We start from the raw sequence: 22,435 nt of genomic DNA on the forward strand, positions 1-22,435 counted from the left end.
GTCCTTATTGTTTTGTATTTCTTGTCCAGTTTACAGTTTTGTCATTTCCTGTTACTGGAAGCTCTTGTGGACTGAAATTGCCACTCCTGTGTCATGAGTTGACACAGGAGTCTTAAAGTAATTTCAGGATGGGTTTTTGAAAGGGTTTTTCAGCTGACCGTGAAGTCCTCTTTTGTATCCTTCCTCTATCTAGTAAGTGGACCTCGCTTTGCTAAATCTACCTTCATACTGTGTATGTCTTTTCTTCTGAACTCACCGTTAATATACGTGGGGGCTACTATCATCTTTGGGGAATTTCTCTAGAGGTAAGCCAGGTCTGTTCCTTCCTCTTCCAGGCGTAGTTAGTTCTCCGGCTGGCGCGTGGCATCTAGGCAGCCGTAGGAATGCTCCCTGGCTACTGTCAGTTGTGTGGTAGATTTAGGTCACGGTCAGCTTGAGTTTCCATCACCCGAGAGCTAGTCTGTTATTTTTGTGTTTCTGATGTTCCCATGCCATTGGGGAATCATGACAGTATGACCGGCCGCTGTTAAAGTAATTGGCAGAAGAAAGGAGAGTAAAAGAAGTCTGTAGATTTTTATTTTTTATTTTTTATTTTTTCCTCTCATGTTTGCTACTTAGTTGGCTCAGTTGTATTTCTGCTCTATTTACAGCCTTGCCTTTCTCTCCTTCTAATCCTTGAATGGCTCTGATCTCTCCGGTTTAAGGATGGACCCTCAGAGTTTGGCTGCAGGTTTAAATAATCTTGCTACGAAGGTTCAGAATTTACAAGATTATGTTATACGTACTCCTATTTCTGAACCTAAGATTCCTACACCAGAGATATTTTCCGGAGATAGATCTCGGTTTCTGAATTTCAAATGTAATTGTAAATTATTCCTTTCTCTCAGACCTCACTCCTCTGGAGATCCTGTTCAGCAGGTTAAGATTGTGATTTCTTTGCTGCGAGGTGACCCTCAAAATTGGGCATTTTCATTGACACCAGGGGATCCTGCGTTGCTCAATGTGGATGCTTTTTTCTGGCTTTAGGGTTGCTGTATGAGGAACCTAATTTGGAGATTCAAGCTGAAAAAGCTTTAATAGCCCTGTCTCAAGGGCAAGATGAAGCTGAGATATACTGCCAAAAATTTCGTAAATGGTCTGTGCTTACTCAGTGGAATGAGTGTGCCCTAGCGGCAAATTTCAGAGAGGGCCTTTCTGATGCCGTTAAGGATGTCATGGTGGGGTTTCCTACGCCCACAGGTCTGAATGAGTCCATGACAATGGCGATTCAGATTGATCGGCGTTTGCGGGAGCGCAAACCCGTGCACCATTTGGCGGTATCTTCTGAAGGGACGCCAGAGAAAATGCAGTGTGACAGAATTCTGTCAAGAAGCGAGCGGCAGAATTATAGGCGCAAAAATTGCTTGTGCTTCTACTGTGGTGATTCCGCGCATGTTATATCAGCATGCTCTAAACGTACTAGGAAGGTTGACAAGTCTGTTTCTATTGGCACTTTACAGTCTAAATTTCTTCTGTCTGTAACTCTGATTTGTTCATTATCAGTTATTACCGTGGATGCCTATGTGGACTCTGGCGCTGCTCTGAGTCTCATGGATTGGTCCTTTGCCAGGCGCTGTGGGTTTGATTTGGAGCCTCTGGAAGTTCCTATACCTCTGAAGGGTATTGATTCTACACCTCTGGCTTGTAATAGACCACAGTTCTGGACGCAAGTGACTATGCGTATGACTCCAGACCATCAGGAGATGATTCGCTTCCTCGTGTTGTATAATTTACATGATGTTTTAGTGCTTGGATTACCATGGTTACAATCTCATAACCCAGTACTGGACTGGAAAACTATGTCTGTGTTAAGCTGGGGATGTCGGGGGGCTCATGGGGACATACCTTTGGTTCCTATCTCGTCATCTATTCCCTCTGAGATTCCTGCATTTTTGTCGGATTTTGGGGATATTTTTGAAGAGCCTAAAATTGGTTCTCTCCCTCCCCACAGAGAATGTGATTGCGCCATAGATCTGATTCCAGGCAGTAAATTTCCAAAGGGTCGTTTGTTTAACCTATCTGTACCTGAGCATGCTGCCATGCGAGAATATGTTAAGGAGTCCCTGGAAAAGGGACATATTCGTCCTTCTTCATCACCTTTAGGAGCTGGGTTTTTCTTTGTCTCTAAAAAGGATGGCTCGCTGAGGCCTTGTATTGATTATCGACTCCTGAATAAAATTACTGTCAAATATCAGTATCCGTTGCCGCTGCTTACTGATTTGTTTGCTCGCATAAGGGGGACTAAGTGGTTCTCCAAGATTGAGCTCCGTGGGGCGTATAATTTGGTGCGAATTAAGCAAGGGGATGAGTGGAAAACCGCATTTAATACGCCTGAGGGCCACTTTGAGTATTTAGTAATGCCTTTCGGCCTTTCTAATGCGCCTTCAGTTTTTCAGTCCTTTATGCATGATATTTTCCGTGAATATCTGGATAAATTTATGATTGTGTATTTGGACGATATTTTGATTTTTTCTGAGGACTGGGAGTCTCATGTTCAGCAGGTCAGGAGGGTTTTTCAGGTCTTGCGGGAGAATTCTCTGTGTGTAAAGGGTTCTAAGTGTGTTTTTGGGGTTCAAAAGATTTCCTTTTTGGGGTACATTTTTTCACCCCTTTTTCTGTTGAGATGGACCTTGTCAAGGTTCGGGCTATTTGTGACTGGACGCAGCCTACTTCTCTAAAGGGTCTTCAGAAGTTCTTGGGCTTTGCAAATTTTTATCGTCGATTTATAACTGGTTTTTCTGGTGTTGCTAAGCCTCTTACGGATTTGACTAAGAAGGGTGCTGATGTTGCCAATTGGTCCTCTGCCGCTGTGGAGGCCTTTCGGGAACTTAAGCGCCGCTTTTCGTCTGCCCCTGTGTTGCGCCAGCCCGATGTCTCTCTCCCCTTTCAGGTTGAGGTCGATGCTTCCGAGATCGGAGCGGGGGCGGTTTTGTCGCAGAAAAGTTCCGATTGCTCAGTGATGAGACCTTGTGCGTTCTTTTCTCGAAAATTTTCTGCCGCCGAAAGAAATTATGATGTCGGTAATCGGGAGCTTTTGGCCATGAAGTGGGCATTTGAGGAGTGGCGTCATTGGCTTGAGGGTGCTAGACATCAGGTGGTGGTTTTGACTGATCACAAGAATCTGATTTATCTTGAGTCTGCCAGGCGCCTGAATCCTAGACAGGCGCGCTGGTCGTTGTTTTTCTCTCGGTTTAATTTTGTGGTCTCATATCTACCAGGTTCTAAGAATGTGAAGGCGGATGCCCTTTCTAGGAGTTTTGAGCCTGATTCCCCTGGTGATTCGGAACCTACAGGTATCCTTAAGGATGGGGTGATATTATCCGCTATTTCCCCAGATCTGCGACGTGCTTTGCAAGAGTTTCAGGCGGATAGACCTGATCGCTGTCCACCTGGTAGACTGTTTGTTCCTGATGATTGGACCAGTAGAGTCATCTCGGAGGTTCATTCTTCTACGCTGGCGGGTCATCCTGGAATTTTTGGTACCAGGGATTTGGTGGCTAGATCCTTCTGGTGGCCATCTCTGTCTCGTGATGTGCGTGTTTTTGTGCAGTCTTGTGATGTGTGTGCTCGGGCCAAGCCTTGTTGTTCTAGGGCTAGCGGGTTGTTGTTGCCCTTGCCTATTCCGAAGAGGCCTTGGACGCACATCTCGATGGACTTTATTTCTGATCTTCCTGTCTCTCAGAGGATGTCTGTTATCTGGGTGGTGTGTGACCGTTTTTCTAAGATGGTTCATTTGGTGCCATTGCCGAAGTTGCCTTCCTCGTCTGAGTTGGTTCCTTTGTTTTTTCAAAATGTGGTTCGCTTGCATGGTATTCCTGAAAATATCGTTTCTGATAGGGGTACCCAGTTCGTTTCTAGATTTTGGCGGGCATTCTGTGCCAGGTTGGGCATTGATTTGTCTTTTTCGTCTGCCTTCCATCCTCAGACTAATGGCCAGACAGAGCGAACTAATCAAACTTTGGAGACGTATTTGAGGTGTTTTGTGTCTGCGGATCAGGATGATTAGGTTGCCTTTTTGCCATTGGCGGAGTTTGCTCTTAATAATCGGGCCAGTTCTGCCACTTTGGTTTCCCCTTTCTTTTGCAATTCGGGGTTTCATCCCCGTTTTTCTTCTGGTCAGGTGGAGTCTTCGGATTGTCCTGGAGTGGATGCTGTGGTGGATCGGTTGTATCGGATTTGGGAACAGGTGGTGGACAATTTGGGTTTGTCCCAGGAGAGGACTCAGCGGTTTGCTAACCGCCGGCGTCGGGTTGGTCCTCGCCTTCGTGTTGGGGACTTGGTGTGGTTGTCTTCCCGTTTTGTCCCAATGAGGGTTTCTTCTCATAAATTTAAGCCTCGGTTCATCGGTCCCTATAGGATTTTGGAGATTATTAACCCTGTTTCCTTTTGTTTGGACCTTCCGGCATCTTTCGCTATCCATAATGTGTTCCATCGGTCGTTGTTGCGGAGATACGAGGTGCCGGTGGTTCCTTCTGCTGAGCCTCCTGCTCCTGTGCTGGTTGAGGGTGAATTGGAGTACGTTATAGAGAAGATCTTGGACTCCCGTATTTCCAGGCAGAGACTCCAGTACCTGGTTAAATGGAAGGGCTATGGTCAGGAAGATAATTCTTGGGTAACTGCCTCTGATGTTCATGCCTCGGATTTGGTTCGTGCCTTTCATAGGGCTCATCCAGGTCGCCCTGGCGGTTCTTGTGAGGGTTCGGTGCCCCCTCCTTAAGGGGGGGGTACTGTTGTGATCCGCTTTTTGGCTTCCCTGGTGGTGGCTGGTGGTACTGGAGACTTGTGTGTGCTTTTCTGCCTCAGCTCACCTGCTTCCATCAGTTTTGGGAGTTCCCTATTTAGCCTTGCTCTCCAGTCACTTCCTTGCCGGTCATCATTGTAACCTGAGTCATTCAGTTGCATGTTCCTGCTACTAGTCTGCTGATCAGCTAAGTGGACTCTTGTCCTTATAGTTTTGTATTTCTTGTCCAGTTTACAGTTTTGTCATTTCCTGTTACTGGAAGCTCTTGTGGACTGAAATTGCCACTCCTGTGTCATGAGTTGACACAGGAGTCTTAAAGTAATTTCAGGATGGGTTTTTGAAAGGGTTTTTCAGCTGACCGTGAAGTCCTCTTTTGTATCCTTCCTCTATCTAGTAAGTGGACCTCGCTTTGCTAAATCTACCTTCATACTGTGTATGTCTTTTCTTCTGAACTCACCGTTAATATACGTGGGGGCTACTATCATCTTTGGGGAATTTCTCTAGAGGTAAGCCAGGTCGGTTCCTTCCTCTTCCAGGTGTAGTTAGTTCTCCAGCTGGCGCGTGGCATCTAGGCAGCCGTAGGAATGCTCCCTGGCTACTGTCAGTTGTGTGGTAGATTTAGGTCACGGTCAGCTTGAGTTTCCATCACCCGAGAGCTAGTCTGTTATTTTTGTGTTTCTGATGTTCCCATGCCATTGGGGAATCATGACAGTAGACTCAATCAAAATTAACAGGACAGGCCTCTGCCAATTATTAGTAAATAATATCGTAATCTCTGTTGAGTCCAAGGGGAGAGAGGGTCTGCAGTTTGTGAATCCAATATGATTCACGGGCCTTGAGCTTTTTAATCCTATCTCCGCCTCTTCTGAGCGGGGGAACATAGTCAATTACCTGAAAACGTAATTGTGCAATAGAATGTCTATATTCTAGGAAATGAGCAGGAATAGGAAGTAAACCACGTGAGCACCTAATGGTGGACTTATGTTTAGAAATGAGGTCCCAGATATGTTAGGTAGTCTCGCCAACATATCCGAGACCGCATGGACATTTAACGAGATACACCACATATGTGGAGTCACATGTAAAGTGACCCGGAATCTGAAATCTTTGGCCGGTACGTACCGGCCAAAGATTTCAGATTCCGGGTCACTTTACATGTGACTCCACATACGTGGTGTATCTCGTTAAATGTCCATGCGGTCTCGGATATGTTGGCGAGACTACCTAACATATCTGGGACCTCATTTCTAAACATAAGTCCACCATTAGGTGCTCACGTGGTTTACTTCCTATTCCTGCTCATTTCCTAGAATATAGACATTCTATTGCACAATTACGTTTTCAGGTAATTGACTATGTTCCCCCGCTCAGAAGAGGCGGAGATAGGATTAAAAAGCTCAAGGCCCGTGAATCATATTGGATTCACAAACTGCAGACTCTCTCTCCCCTTGGACTCAACAGAGATTACGATATTATTTACTAATAATTGGCAGAGGCCTGTCCTGTTAATTATGATTGAGTCTACCATTGATGTTTTTGTCTGTTATCTTCATTTATTGTTATCCTTATTTATTATTATGTGTATTTTTACTTGTAAGGTTTTACCCAGTCTTTTCCTTTTTTTCTTCTTTTTTCCTTTTTTCCCCCCCTTTTTATCCTTTTTTGTGTCCTAGGTTTTAGCACTGGCTGTTAGCATCTTTAGTCTCCCTATTTTATTCTTTAATTTTAGGTTCCTTCTTTCTAACATTTTTTTTCTTCTTTTTGCAGGCCGGCTCCGATTTGCGCTGACTGCGCATGCGCGAATTACGCACATTACTGGGTTTTATTTGGCCCTATGCGGCGCTCTTACTTTTCCGGCGCCTGCGCACTGTGGACCTCGACCTCCCTGGCACCCCGGAAGTTTTTTTCCCTTCCTCATTCACTGCGGCGGTCTGACACATATAAGCGCGTCTTTGCGCTCCTCTCTTCACCGCATCACGGACCCGTGCAACTGGACCCCCGTCACTGGTAACTATTCCTCTACATTCACATGGTACTTTATTTCTATATCCTGTTCCAGTTTTTCTTTCTCCCGCTCAGGTCACTATTCTTTATTTCACTTTATCCTGCTTCCATTAGAAACAGGTTGGCTATTACCTTTTAGCATTGTATCCTCACAGGTTCACCTATGTCTGCACCTTGTATAATATATGCATTTTTCTGGCCGCCTACCAGAATCGGATACTCCATATCTTCTTTGTGAGTTTTCCTTCCTTTTGTTCTCCTTTCTTTCTTCCTTCTTCTTTTCTTTATGAATGTCTTCTACTTTGACTGATGGTTTCAGTGTTCTCCTCTGGTCTCGTCGCCATTTTGTGGTACATTTCAATATACGGCATGTGGGCTTACATATTTTAAAGGGAGTATCATTATGATGACATTAATATATTTTGTTCAGCATTATTCCTACTATGTCTCCACATCTCATTGATTTTGATATTTGATGTTTCTCATTCTAAATATCATTACAGATACAAATACAGGTTTACTTGAAAAAGGCTAATTAGCCGAAACGTTGAAATAATTGCCTGTGAAGTGATGAATATTATTGCAAGAATGCTGTAATTTTTTCTTTTACGTATGCGGTGCCTACAGACGGAAACCCGTCATTGGAATGTTATTTGGAATTCCTAATAAATTCATGACTTAATCATTTTCATCATTTTTGTGTGCTGGAGTTTGCTTTTTGATGTTCTATTTTTTCTCCTGAGCACCATATTAAATAGTGAGCACCCCATTTTCTAAATAATTACTCATTTTTTCTGGGTTGTTGCTCCTATACATCCCCTTTTTTCAAATGTCTTTTTTGACTCTATCCTACAATGCAGACGAGACTACAAGTATTATTTCTCAAGTCACGACCCCAGGTACCTTTCTTCATACACCATCGGAACAGCTTCGAACAAGAGACTTCGAGAGAGACCTACGTCGATTGACGGCCTTGGACCTACATGCGATAACTTTGGCCGAGTACCATAAAGTTCAGCGTATTCCGAGAGGGCTCCGTGTTTCACTCAGGCCTACACTTTTTCAAGAGAACACTGACTATTGTGTCAAATTCGAATCCATTCTAAACAAATGTTCTATGGACCTTATAGTTCTCACGATTGATTTTTTACAGAAGGAGATAACAGACTTGAAGGCTAAGATTTCCATTGCTGAACAACAGTTGACTGACACCATTAAGCCAGAGGACTTCAGGACTCTTAAGACTAAACTGGACGACACTATTTCTGAATTTCGCAATAGCCTTCAGGAGAAGAAAAGGACCAAGTTCCTACGTGACACTGATGACTATAAATACAATTCTGTTTACAGATGGCGTTCTACCGGATTTTACAGAGGACAAAGATCATACCGAAGGAACAACAATTCTTTCTCTACCAGTTCCGACAGCGATTTCGGACCCTCCAGGATGCCTTTTTTAGAGTCACGCCGTGTCCGATCCCAAAGAGGAAGACGCGGAGGGGAAGGAGGAAATGCAGATCGACAAAGGATGACTACGAGATCCCAGGTAGGAAAATTACTGCACCCAACAACATCGTTTAGAACATCTCGTCACAGATCCTCTCCCCAGCCGACATGACACTTCTGCAGAAGGGCCTCACATTCTGCCCAGTCCCCCGGTTTGACTCCTTTGTAGTTGATCAAGAATTACACCGTTTTTTCAGGACCTTAAGACTGAAAGCCCATTTTGCTGCTCGTCCTTATGACCAAATAGTCGAATCCACAGTTATACCAACCAGTTTTTCTCTCAAGTCCCTGGGTCTTAAAATTGGCAGCACTTTTCAACCACCACGTTCATATCATCCTGTTGAGACATTTATCTCAATAGTACAAAAAGATGTTACATCAATCTTGGACTCTATCGATAAGGGACATATGAAGGTCAGAAATAATTTAACTCAGGAAGAATACAGGTCTCTTTCTGAGATCAGGAACAACAAAAGTCTGGTTATCAAGCCTGCTGATAAAGGGGGAGCAATAGTGGTGCTAGATAAGACTTATTACATTGAAGAGATACGTTCACAGCTAAATGATACTACAACCTATATTCCAGTACCATGTAATCCCACCTTTGAGATAGCGAAACAGATCAAACAAGTTGTTACTCGTTATCAAGGGTCGGGGACTATTGACTCTAAGTTGGGCGACTTTTTGATTAACATGCATCCAGTCACGCCGGTTTTTTATACGCTCCCGAAAGTGCACAAAAATTTATGGAGACCTCCGGGTAGACCCATAGTCGCGTCCACCAATTCTCTGCTGTCCCCTTTAGCCATCACATTGGACAAAATTCTATCACCTCTGGTGCCCAACATGAAGTCCTTTTTAAAGGATACTACACATTTCCTTAGACTATTAAGGGACTTGGGCCCTCTGCCCCCCAATTCACTCCTAGTCACAATGGATGTGACAAGCCTATATACTAGTATTGGACATCAACAAGGCATTGAGGCTGTCATGAGGTATTTACAAATACATACGACCTTCACAACAAATCAATTATCCTTTTGTCAAGATTTACTTGAATTGGTTCTTACTAAGAACTTTTTTCTGTTTGAGGACCAGTACTACATGCAACAGAGGGGTACTGCGATGGGATCCAACGTTGCGCCACCTTATGCCAACATATTTATGGATTTCTTTGAGAATACGTTCGTCTACTGTCATCCTATGTTTATGTCTCATGTGCTTTTTTGGCAACGATATATAGACGACGTGTTCATGGTCTGGACAGGCGACGTAGATGCATTACTTAGTTTCCATGGTGACCTAAACACCTGTACACCAGACATTTCATTCTCTATTCAACATGATTGTAACTCCATCAATTTTTTAGATACATTGGTATTGATAAAGGCAGACGGTACTGTTGAGACTGACCTATATATAAAGCCAACTGACAAAAACAGCCTACTTCTTTACACCAGCAGCCATCCTCAACATGTGAAGACGGCTTTACCCAAGTCACAACATGAGAGGATCAGGAGGATAGTATCAGATCCATTAGTGCGTTCCCGTAGACATCTTGAGATGGACTTGAAATTTCGGGACAGGGGTTACCCTTCAACTATTTCCAGAGTAAGAAATAGCACCGACAAAGTGATATCTGATAGAAATAAGAGCCCAAGGTTGGCTTTTGTTAATATGTTTCACCCCTTTAAACGACCAATACATCAGAGTATATTCAGACACTGGAACATCTTACAGACTGCTTACCCCGATATCCCAGAATTTAAATCATTGCCATTGATCTGCAATAAGAGATATGACAATCTCAGGAACCATCTGGTCAGAGCAGACGTCGGCTCAGCAATTATTACACCGCGACAACGCACTCTGAGCACTCCACGAAAAGGGACATTCCCTTGTTTAGGTTGCCAACAATGTTCCAATGTCATCAAGGGAGATTTTTTCTCCCATCCACGTACCGGCCAAAGATTTCAGATTCCGGGTCACTTTACATGTGACTCCACATACGTGGTGTATCTCGTTAAATGTCCATGCGGTCTCGGATATGTTGGCGAGACTACCCAACATATCCGGGACCGCATTTCTAAACATAAGTCCACCATTAGGTGCTCACGTGGTTTACTTCCTATTCCTGCTCATTTCCTAGAATATAGACATTCTATTGCACAATTACGTTTTCAGGTAATTGACTATGTTCCCCCGCTCAGAAGAGGTGGAGATAGGATTAAAAAGCTCAAGGCCCGTGAATCATATTGGATTCACAAACTGCAGACCCTCTCTCCCCTTGGACTCAACAGAGATTACGATATTATTTACTAATAATTGGCAGAGGCCTGTCCTGTTAATTTTGATTGAGTCTACCATTGATGTTTTTGTCTGTTATTTTCATTTATTGTTATCCTTATTTATTATTATGTGTATTTTTACTTGCAAGGTTTTACCCAGTCTTTTCCTTTTTTTCTTCTTTTTCCTTTTTTCCCCCCCTTTTTATCCTTTTTTGTGTCCTAGGTTTTAGCACTGGCTGTTAGCATCTTTAGTCTCCCTATTTTATTCTTTAATTTTAGGTTCCTTCTTTCTAACATTTCTTTCTTCTTTTTGCAGGCCAGCTCCGATTTGCGCTGACTGCGCATGTGCGAATTACGCACATTACTGGGTTCTATTTGGCCCTATGCGGCGCTCTTACTTTTCCGGCGCCTGCGCACTGTGGACCTCGACCTCCCTGGCACCCGGAAGTTCTTTTCCCTTCCTCATTCACTGTGGCGGTCTGACACATATAAGCGCGTCTTTGCGCTCCTCTCTTCACCGCATCACGGACCCGTGCAACTGGACCCCCGTCACTGGTAACTATTCCTCTACATTCACATGGTACTTTATTTCTATATCCTGTTCCAGTTTTTCTTTCTCCCGCTCAGGTCACTATTCTTTATTTCACTTTATCCTGCTTCCATTAGAAACAGGTTGGCTATTACCTTTTAGCATTGTATCCTCACAGGTTCACCTATGTCTGCACCTTGTATAATATATGCATTTTTCTGGCCGCCTACCAGAATCGGATACTCCATATCTCTTTGTGAGTTTTCCTTCCTTTTGTTCTCCTTTCTTTCTTCCTTCTTCTTTTCTTTATGAATGTCTTCTACTTTGACTGATGGTTTCAGTGTTCTCCTCTGGTCTCGTCGCCATTTTGTGGTACATTTCAATATACGGCATGTGGGCTTACATATTTTAAAGGGAGTATCATTATGATGACATTAATGTATTTTGTTCAGCATTATTCCTACTATGTCTCCACATCTCATTGATTTTGATATTTGTTGTTTCTCATTCTAAATATCATTACAGATACAAATACAGGTTTACTTGAAAAAGGCTAATTAGCCGAAATGTTGAAATAATTGCCTGTGAAGTGATGAATATTATTGCAAGAATGCTGTAATTTTTTCTTTTACGTACGCGGTGCCTACAGACGGAAACCCGTCATTGGAATGTTATTTGGAATTCCTAATAAATTCATGACTTAATCATTTTCATCATTTTTGTGTGCTGGAGTTTGCTTTTTGATGTTCTGCCCTGGGGTTGTCACGGTGGCTAGACCCGGTCCGTGACCCTGCTGAGGGGCGTACAATAATAGATGTGGATGGTGGTGGTAGTGCGGTGCAGTAAATAACAAAGACACCAGGTTGCAGTCTCTTTTCCTCTTTACTGAAGGCTTCTGAGTCCTCAATCTGGAATACGGTTAACAGGGCTGCGCAAGTCCAGCCGGTCCGATGGCACCTCCAGAGTTCCCTTTGCAGGTGGAAATCTGTGCCTACCTTCCTGCGCTTGTGTTGTGGTCCTCCCCTGCTGTGCTTACGGGATAGTACCCCACAACTGTTGTGTCTGTTTCTCGTGTTCCCTCACAACTCGATTCTGATGTTCTCCCTCTACGTCCCCCTGATCTTACGGTTAGGACGCACCCGTATGACGGGAGGCTCGGAGCTCTTCCGGGACTCTTGCGTCGCCCCAGTCCTGTTGTTACCCCCCTGTGTCTTCCTGGGTCTGGGTGAGACAGCCCGCCTGTAACTGACTGTCCTGCCGTGGGTTTGAAGTTTGGCTTGGAGCACTATACTTCCTCGGCGTTCCGGCCACCGGTTATGCGCCTCAATAGGATGTTGCCTCGTCTTACAGCACGACTCCTACTGGTATTCTCCTTGTTGCGTTGATCTCGTTTCTCACTCAGCACAATAAATCTCGCTTCTTATCCTTTCTTGGGGTACCGCCGCTATATCGTGCAGGCGCGGTCCCGTAACGTTCTCTCTGTTCGCTAGGCCTCTGTCAGGATCCCACCCCTGACAGGGACCCCTCTGAATCTTCCCCTACAACACCCTCTGCCACAAGGTGTTGCCTGTTTCCAACCCAGCCAGCTTTCTCTCTAACTTCCTGCCTAACCCCCAGTTTTACCAGACTGTGAGGAGTGGCCTAATAAATAGAACCCTTAGCTCCCCCTGGAGGCCAGACTGTGAAATGTATTGGTGTCTGTGATACCTGGTCAGATGAACTCCTTCAGTGCCATCAGACGTACCATAGCCCCCCTTAGCGGCGGAGCCACAGTACTGCAACGACCAGGACTCTGGGGCGCTGCACTCCCCCCCGGTTAAATCCAGTACTCCTGGACTGGGAAGAAGACAACAATACATGTCAGCAAAAAGACATACAATTTTGAAAATGCAAGTACAAGTAAACTTTTTTAACAGAGCTTCCCTTTATGGGAGGTGAGGACACTTGAACGTTACAAACATGGTTAAATATTTTAAATAACTTTTCTTACCCAACCGGGCATTCTACTAAGTGCAAAATCTTTGAACAGTAATTTAACATTGCCTTTAAGGACGTACTCGCTAAATCCACTAAAGACCTTCTTATATCACATATAAGGCTAATTAACTTTTATGCATTCTCCTACTTTACGTCTGCAGGACCGCCTGTCCTAACTGCTCCAGACCTACTGCCTCTCCTTTCTATACAGGACCGCCCCTTTCCGCCCGGGCCTACTGTCCTTCCACTACTATACACAGTATAGAACATATCATTTTTCTTTCAGTTCAAGATCACTGAGCCATCTCTATATGGCTCCTAAGAGGACTCACCACTAACCCCTACGGGTTCACTTCCTGTCCTTATTCTTCTATTAACATTATTAAACATTTCCTACAATCAACCAGTTAGCTACATATAACTTTTACATATCAGCATTATCAGTACTTTCTTTCAAAACATCATCATTCTTTAAGTGCTTTTGATGAACATCCCCTTTAAGAGGGGACCAAGTCTCTGTGAGGTAGTGCAACTTCTCAAGCTGCAAGTCCGTTTGCAGTAAGGACTCCGATGCTGGTTCTGCGACCAGTGTCTTCGCAAAGAGTCCTTTCGCTTATAAAACCAGTAGAGAGCACCTTTAAGAAGGTGCAAACTATGTACAAAAAGTTTGTAATCATGCAGTGTTCATGATCCAGCAGTTCTTTGTAACATTGTGGAACAAAAGCAAAAATGAAAATAAAAGCAAAAATGAAAAGCAATAGGGATCCCGGGTAAATGAAGGGATCCCTTTAAGAATAACCCTAGTCGGGTTTAAAGCAGCAAAAAGCAGGGAAACAAACAGTTAACTATTTACATATTCAGGTTTCCGAGGTTTAGTTGGACGGCTTCCAGGGCTGCACCTGGCACTTAACCCTTCTTGGCCTGGGCAAAGTGAGGTCCAGGGTTACACCTAGTGCTGGAAAAACGCCGTTAATCCGTCTTTCATGTACGGTTAAATCATGCGCAGCGATGGAGGTCTGCGCAGCTTGAGTATGAGCATTTGCTGCAGCAGAGGTAGCGGCTGCTGCAAGATCGGTCACTGGAATGGAGTCAGCAGTTGTGGCACTAGCAGTCACTGGAGTGGTGTCGGTCGTCAGGGCAGGGTCGTCCTTCATACCTGCTTCAGATGCGGTCCCTCCGGTGCCGGTCTGCTCTGCCTCCGCTGGGGTCTGGAATGCTGGCTGCACGGCCTCGTGCTGCGACGTTGTCATCTCTGCTTGCAGCATCTCGCTTTCCGGCAGGGCCTTGCTTTCTGGCTTTGGAGCGCTGTAACTTCCTTCTTGCTCCGGACCAGACGAGGCTGCCGACAGACGTCTGGCGAGGCTCCCGATGATGGCCTTTTTCCACCCGGCCTCAGTGCTCAGCTGCGTCTGCAGGAGTTGGTGGATCTGCTCGTCCGCTCCGGTCTGCAGGAGGTCAGCGTCAACTGTGGAGGTCTGGCTGCGGTGCCTCTCCGGGTAGCTGGGGGAATCCTCGGCTCTGACCCCACGCTCCGGCTCCGGGCGACTGGCCATGGCGTCCTCCATGTCACTGACTTCTTCTTCCTGGTCCTTTTCCCGCTCTCTCCTTCATGGGCAGTTTCTTTTTATTTGTCTCCGCCCACCATTGAGGATTAGGAGGCGGATCTCGGCTGCTGACGGACACGTCCTCACGGTGCAGAAATACTTAGACTGGGCAGCCATTGTCTTTCGCGCTCTTCAGCTTGTTTACGCCCACTTCCACGCCCCTCTTCTTCTCCTGCGCTCTCCTCAGCGCTGTAATGGTGGCGGTTTTGGCGGGAACTTCTGGCGGCAAGTGGCAATACACAGTCTTTGCAATAAGTCACAGTCCAAGTATAGTAAATCACAGTTCCAAGGCACACATGACCTGATTCTTCAGGCTTAAGTAGATCCTGTTCGTGACGCCAAGTTGTAGCGCCCCCACTGCCGCAGGGCCGAGGGGTACCCGGTACCGGGCCTCTGAGTCTCTGCTCTGGGGTTGTCACGGTGGCTAGACCCGGTCCGTGACCCTGCTGAGGGGTGTACAATAATAGATGTGGATGGTGGTGGTAGTGCGGTGCAGTAAATAACGAAGACACCAGGTTGCAGTCTCTTTACCTCTTTACTGAAGGCTTCTGAGTCCTCAACCCGGAATACGGTTAACAGGGCTGCGCAAGTCCAGCCGGTCCGATGGCACCTCCAGAGTTCCCTTTGCAGGTGGAAATCTGTGCCTACCTTCCTGCGCTTGTGTTGTGGTCCTCCCCTGCTGTGCTTACGGGATAGTACCCCACAACTGTTGTGTCTGTTTCTCGTGTTCCCTCCCAACTCGATTCTGATGTTCTCCCTCTACGTTCCCCTGATCTTACGGTTAGGACGCACCCGAATGACGGGAGGCTCGGAGCTCTTCCGGGACTCCTGTGTCGCCCCACTCCTGTTGTTACCCCCCTGTGTCTTCCTGTGTCTGGGTGAGACAGCCCGCCTGTAACTGACTGTCCTGCCGTGGGTTTGAAGTTTGGCTTGGAGCACTATACTTCCTCGGCGTTCCGGCCACCGGTTATGCGCCTCAATAGGATGTTGCCTCGTCTTACAGCACGACTCCTACTGGTATTCTCCTTGTTGCGTTGATCTCGTTTCTCACTCAGCACAATAAATCTCGCTTCTTATCCTTTCTTGGGGTACCGCCGCTATATCGTGCAGGCGCGGTCATGTAACGTTCTCTCTGTTCGCTAGGCCTCTGTCAGGATCCCACCCCTGACAGGGACCCCTCTGAATCTTCCCCTACAACACCCTCTGCCACAAGGTGTTGCCTGGTTCCAACCCAGTCAGCTTTCTCTCTAACTTCCTGCCTAACCCCCAGTTTTACCAGACTGTGAGGAGTGGCCTAATAAATAGAACCCTTAGCTCCCCCTGGAGGCCAGACTGTGAAATGTATTGGTGTCTGTGATACCTGGTCAGATGAACTCCTTCAGTGCCATCAGACGTACCATAGCTCCCCTTAGCGGCGGAGCGGCAGTACTGCAACGACCAGGACTCTGGGGCGCTGCATCTACTTCTTACCTCAGGCTGAACTTTTTTTTTCTTGCTTTCGGCGCTATATGAGTTAGTTTCTAATACTGAATATAAGCCTGTGTAAAATGTAAAAACACAGAATACTGCTAAAAGCAAATAAGAGCAGTGAAAGTCTGGTCAATTTACTGTTAGTCGCGTTAACCCTGTCTATTGTATTTCCACTTTATGAGAGCAAGGCAATAGCAGGTAGTATGTGCTTTACTGTTGCCGTTTAACCCATATCTCCCTTCTATTTTAGTGGCTTTTATGTGTTTTTTTGGTTGGACTAATAACAAATATTTTGTTATAGGTACTTAGGTGGGTACCATACACTTGTAAAAAATCTGACATATGACAAAAAGAAAGTATTCTCAGATTTGTTCTTTTACATCCTCTAATGCTTGGAAGACCAACATCATAAAATTTGGTTACTGTATTGAAATGAAGGAAATATCATCAAACTAGTTTACTGTCACTGCAAACCAAAATCCCATCAACATGCAGCTGGTTCAAGAATTGATTACCAAAAGCAGCTCAAGGCATCATCAGCCCAAAGCAGAGAAACAGGAGATAACTCGCAAATCTTTGCTGTATCCAAAGCCAATGGAAGAGGAAAATGGTGATCAACCTGTCTTATTTGAACAAGTTCTTAAAAAAGAAAAAGTTCAAGATGGAGACAATGTGCTCTGTAATACCAATCTTATACAAAGGTAATTCTTACTACAATTGTAACACCCGCTAGGACCGTGGGGTACTTGGAACTGGGTTGTATGGCTCATGGCAGCAACTGACCCGGTCCGTGGCCCTGGGCATGCAATAAAAGGGATGAGGGAAATGTTTGTAGGGGATAAAGGGAATTGTTTGTGATGCCACCTATGGTACTCGGCCAGGGATGGCCGATGCTGCTTAAGGGATCCGCTGGGACCGATGGTGATGCAGCTTAGATGGTTTTGCTCCCCACAAGTGGAGCGGAGGCCCCAGGGCTACCAGGACAGTCTATGAGGGGGGGTGGATGTTGGGGTGCAGGAATCATTGGAAGACACAGGGACTGTAGTTTCTTTACCTTTAATTGTAGGTACCGTACGGAGCACAGGTAACAGGTAGTACTGGAGATCCGGGCCGCCTGGAAACAGTTCTGAATTCCCCTAGCCAGGTGGGGTTGGAGGCCTTCCTACTGCGCTCTCCTTTGGTGCTTGGTACTTTTAGTTCTCCTCAAGTCCCTCTCTCAGTCTGTCCCTCAGGTGGAACACTACCAGATGTCACTCCCTCATGGTGACTCCGGGCTCTTGTATGCGGCTGTTCCTTCGGGTGTCAGCTGGGGCCAGGAGACCTGCAATCCCTGTCGACTGGATTTAGCTGCGGGTCCTGCAGTTCCCACACAACCACGGACTCCGGGGTCCGGTCTGCTGAGCTCAATCCTGGGATGGGCTCAGTCGCAGCTCCACTCCCAGTCTCTCTCACACTTCCTCTCCCTTCACTGTCTCCCACTGAACTCTAACTAACCCCGCCTCCAAGCCAGAACTTATAGGGAAGCTACCATGAAACCGGGTTTAGAGCTCCCTCTTCTGGTCTGGAGTCAGGAAAGGTGTTGTATGCCAGTGTTACCTACTAAGAGGATTCCTTCTTACTTCCAGGCATGGCATCACCCCCTGTGAGGGAGGCAATGTCATTGTGGCCACCGGACTGCTGGGGGTGCCACACAATAGATCTGAGAGTTGCTTATTTTCATGTCCCAATCTAGCTAACAAGAACTTTCACAGGCTAACTATTCAGACTGAATGTCAAGTTCTCTAGCTTCAATTTTCTTGCCTTTTATTAGGTATAACTGTAGCACCACGGGTCTTCATGAAAGTAGCAGTAATCCTATTAGCAGCTCCCAGGCTATGAGGGATTGTTAATTTTTACTTGGATGACAGACTGATCAAGGAGTCATTAAAATAATGGTTTATTCATAAGTCCATGGATCTTGGTCCAAGCATTGACCACATTGCATGGCCTATCCATGACCCAAACTCGACAGCCTCATAGGCATTTTTGAACCTGTCGAGTTCAGATTGTAAGATTCGTGGATAGTCCATGCTTTTCTCATAGTGATCTGCTGTGAAGTCACTGAGCTTGAACTTGAACTGCGGTGAACTCAGTGACTTTTTCCCATGATGCTAAGGTCACCAAAGTTCAGCCCAGGTGGGAACGCAGCCTCAGTGACGGCAGTAACCTCGATGATGTCACCGCCGGTCACTGACGCTGCGCTCGTCAGTGAGTGATTCCCAACCTGGACAGTCGTATCTTGGCACCATCCAGGTTGAAAACTATTTGTCCCCCAGACATGGATTACGGCGTGGAACAGAACCACCGACAGATGAGGGATATTGTTTTATTTTTTATTTTTGTTCTATTACAGAATTCAGTGGAATTAGTCGTTAGGTGAGTATAACTGTGTTTGTTATTTTTAAATAAAAAAGTAAGTGTGTTTAGTCTTTTTTCTAATAATGGACTTTATTCTGGCTGTGTGTTTATTTCTCATGTAACTATAGGATTAGTAATGGAGAGGTGTTTTATAGACGCCTTATCCATTACTAACCCATGGGCTTGATGGCACCTGACAACACAAAAGTGACATCAACTCCACAAATATGAACCCCACTTGCCACCGCTACAGGGCAAGTGGGAAGAGCTGGGCAAAGTGCCAGAATTGGCACATCTAATAGATGTGTCTTTTATGTGCAACTGCGGGCTGCTATATTTAGGCTGGGGGGTCAATATCCATGGTCACTTAGCAACCTGAGAATACCAGCCCCAGCTGTCTGCTTTAGCAAGGTTGGTTGTCAAAAATGGGGGAGCTTATGCCATTTTTTTAATTATTTATTTAAATAATTAAAAATACGGCTTGAGAACCCCTCTATTTTTGATAAGCAGCCTTGCTGAAGCTGACAGCTGAGGGTTGCAGCCCCCAGCTGTGACATTTGCCTGGCTGGTTATCAAAAATACAGAGGAACCCACGCCATTTTTTTTTCATTTATTTATTTATAGCACAAGAGCCAGCTGATGAATACTCCCATCAGCAGCTCCTACTGTCAATGCTATTAGCTCCCTCCACAGTGAACGCAGGGTACACTGCGTGTACATTATGCGAATGACCTGATGACACAGGCCCCATTGATGCTACCAGGCAACCCACTACCACCAATGTATTAACTTACCTACATGTCTCCTCATCTGAAGCTCACAGCTATATGCGAGGTACCAGCTCATCTTTAGCTTATCTCTACTAATACTCCCACTTGCAAATTTGAGAAACACCCAGGCTCAGGTCAAAACGTTAGGAAATTGCTTGGATATATTTTTTTCACTTTCCTGTCATTTATCACTGTGGTGAACTTTTGTGCAGAATAATAAAAATATTTATTTTGAAGGAACCCTCATGAGTGCGGCTGTAAATTATATACTGTTATTAGCGGCAGCAGGTGTAGGCTGATGGGATTAACCCCTTCATGACCCAGCCTATTTTGACCTTAATTATCAAAATAAACGTTTCGGCCTCAATGCCTGGCCTTCTTCAGTAAGTACATGCAAGAAAAAAGTGTATTTACAAAAAATAAACAATAAATAATAAACAGAACGTTGGACAACCAACGTCTAGTGTACAACACAATACAAAATTAAACAAGGTATATACAAACCAGAGGAAAATATATCGATATGGCCCAATAGTAAATATAAGATACATAGGAAAGCAGGAAAAAACTTATTTTTGCTTTGTTCGGTGGACTCAACGATTGATCTCCCTGGGGGGCAACTAAGGTTCTTATGGATCTTTGTGAGGATGTAGAAGACTGGGGTAATGGGATGACTTTTGGCTAGATAATCACGTGTCTTCAAATCCAGTACCCCTAACTCCGAGTATTTGGACAAAACCTCAGAGATGTGTTCCCTAATTTGTGGTGTTGGATCTTTGGATAGCTCCGTATATGTAGAGGTGTCTTGAAACTGTATCAGGATCTCCTGTACATAATATGATCTGTCCATAACCACTATAGCTTCCCCCTTGTCTGAAAGGTCAGAAAAGGATTTATTAACAAAGCCTATAAACGCTTCTAAGGCATGGGACCCATGAGGAGGTCTAAAAAGACTCTTAGACCTCAAACCTAGACTGGCTGCTGTCAGAAGTCCCTGATCCTCCTCAATATCTGATCTGGGGGTCTGTTGGGATGGGGAGTCAGCTAAATATGTTTTCAGTCGCAAGCGCCAAAAAAAAGACATAGGTCCCTTTCTAAATCAAAAGTATTAAGACTCTGTGCAGGGCAGAAGGAAAGACCCTTCTGTAACACATTATGTTCAGAAATACCCAGAGTTCTTGATGATATATTTACCACAAGTGGCCAAGTACCTGGGAGCGGGTCATGCGTGGTGGATCGTTCCTTCTTCCTGGATCCGTGCCCTCTTCTTGTCCTTTTTTCTTTCATTGTTGTTTCCTTCGCTGTTCGAAAAAACGTGTGGAGGATGGTGGATCCCTCCTTTCTGTTTCGGAGCCGGAGGTAGACAGTTCTGTGGATGATCTGAAGGTGGTACGGGGTGGAGGTCGTCTGAGTGACGGTTTGTCGCGCCACCTATACACCCGGTCTAATTGGTAGTACTCTGGGTCCCGGGCAAATTTATTTATTTTTTTCTGTTCAGTGTCCTTTTTGTGTTGGTCTATGACAGTCTGGATCTGAGCTTTTAAAGTAGTAAGTTCTTCCGGTGTTCTTGTGGCTGAAAATTGTGCTTCAATGTTTTTGATATGCTCAGAACTCGCTGTTATAGCTTTATGCAGATGCTCTATTGTGAGAGTAATAAGGTCAAAAGAACATTTATTTAATATTTTCTAACATTTCATGCAATAATTGGGAGAGTCGCTAAAGAGAGTGGGACACAAAGGAACCCTTAAGCCCCGTGGAATGCGTTGGACTTTTAAGTACTCCGTGAGAGTGGCACAGTGTAGCTCAATATTAACGTTGTGACGTAACTCAAGTTCCAGGTCTCTCCCCCGGGTTTTCCTGGGGGGAACTTTAAGAAACTCACTAAAGATGGTGGTCTGGGCAATAATACTCGATGTTTCCTCTGCGTTATAGGAGAAAACAAGTGACGACATGGCCTTACGGTGTGCAATACGTAAAGGAATAGCAGTAAAAGAGAAAAACGCATGCACTATCCAAATATGGTGCCTTAGTAGGGTCCAAACACATATGCAAAGAGAGATAATCTTAGGCACTCAACTTAAATCAAGTTTTTTAGAGAATTTATTGTAGTAATCAAAATAAACGTTTCGACCTCAATGCCTGGCCTTCTTCAGTAACTACATGCAAGAAAAAAGTGTATTTACAAAAAATAAACAATAAATAATAAACAGACCGTTGGACAACCAACGTCTAAATAGTGTACAACACAATACAAAATAAACAAGGTATATACAAATCAGAGGAAAATATATCGATATGGCCCAATGGTAAATATAAGATACATAGGAAAGCAGGAAAAAACATATTTTTGCTCAGAGAATCTAGGAGAAAATGCCCAAAGAAAACAATGGATCAGGCTGGAATCTATACTGAAGGCAGAATGGATCAGGTAACAGGATAAACTAGATATAAGTATGAAGAACCATTATACTGAGGACCTACCAGTTTCATAGAGGAAATATAGAGACTTCTATAGAACGTGGTGTAGGATCAGCGGCACTAGTGCTGTAGATGGTGAGAGATATAAGGATGGTAAGCGAAAATATATATTAGTGGATAGTGAACTGGTGGCCGCATAGAAAATTGTAAAGTTACCAGAAAAAGCTGCTCAAAGGTATGCTGTCCGGATTTAGAATGTCCAAAGGGAAATACCTGTAAGGGAATGTGGCGGATCTTTCAATGCAGGTCCTGGAGGTAAGAGTGAGCAATTGGATAATGGCAACAGTGAGCGGTATTGGTATCACTTACCAAGAAAGAGGTGAGGTGTCGGCTCGTGCTTCTGCGACGTGGTATCCACCGCTAGTCTGCAGAGCCAGGGGGGAAGTGACACGCTTAAGTGTAAAATGGGCGGGGCTAACAGGCCGGTCACGTGATCGGAGCTAGTGTGAAGGGAGGGCTTGACGGAAGTGATGCGGCAGGGTTGTGCGGTCAACGGTATGAGTGTTTGCGTTCCAGCAGCCAATCTAAAGGGGGGCAGATGATGATCCTTAAGGCTCCAGAGCTATAGTGGTATATTGCTAGTATAGAAAGGTGCACACGGAGTAGCGGTGTATAGATGAGCAGGTGGTCAG

General features: G+C 45.0%; 1 long non-coding RNA gene across 1 annotated transcript in view; it reads right to left on the reverse strand.

Moving 5' to 3' along the window:
• The window catches only part of LOC143764682 (uncharacterized), a 69,876-nt gene extending 47,723 nt beyond the window's left edge, over positions 1 to 22,153 (reverse strand). Inside the window, exons 1-2 of the long non-coding RNA XR_013213251.1 lie at positions 22,113 to 22,153; positions 20,537 to 20,964 (exon numbers count right to left, since the gene is read on the reverse strand). This is a non-coding gene — a long non-coding RNA (uncharacterized LOC143764682). The remainder of the gene's footprint in view (positions 1 to 20,536; positions 20,965 to 22,112) is intronic.
• Positions 22,154 to 22,435: the final 282 nt, after the last annotated feature.

This window comes from Ranitomeya variabilis, chromosome 4 (assembly GCF_051348905.1).
Source record: "Ranitomeya variabilis isolate aRanVar5 chromosome 4, aRanVar5.hap1, whole genome shotgun sequence".
Lineage (NCBI taxonomy): Eukaryota > Metazoa > Chordata > Amphibia > Anura > Dendrobatidae > Ranitomeya > Ranitomeya variabilis.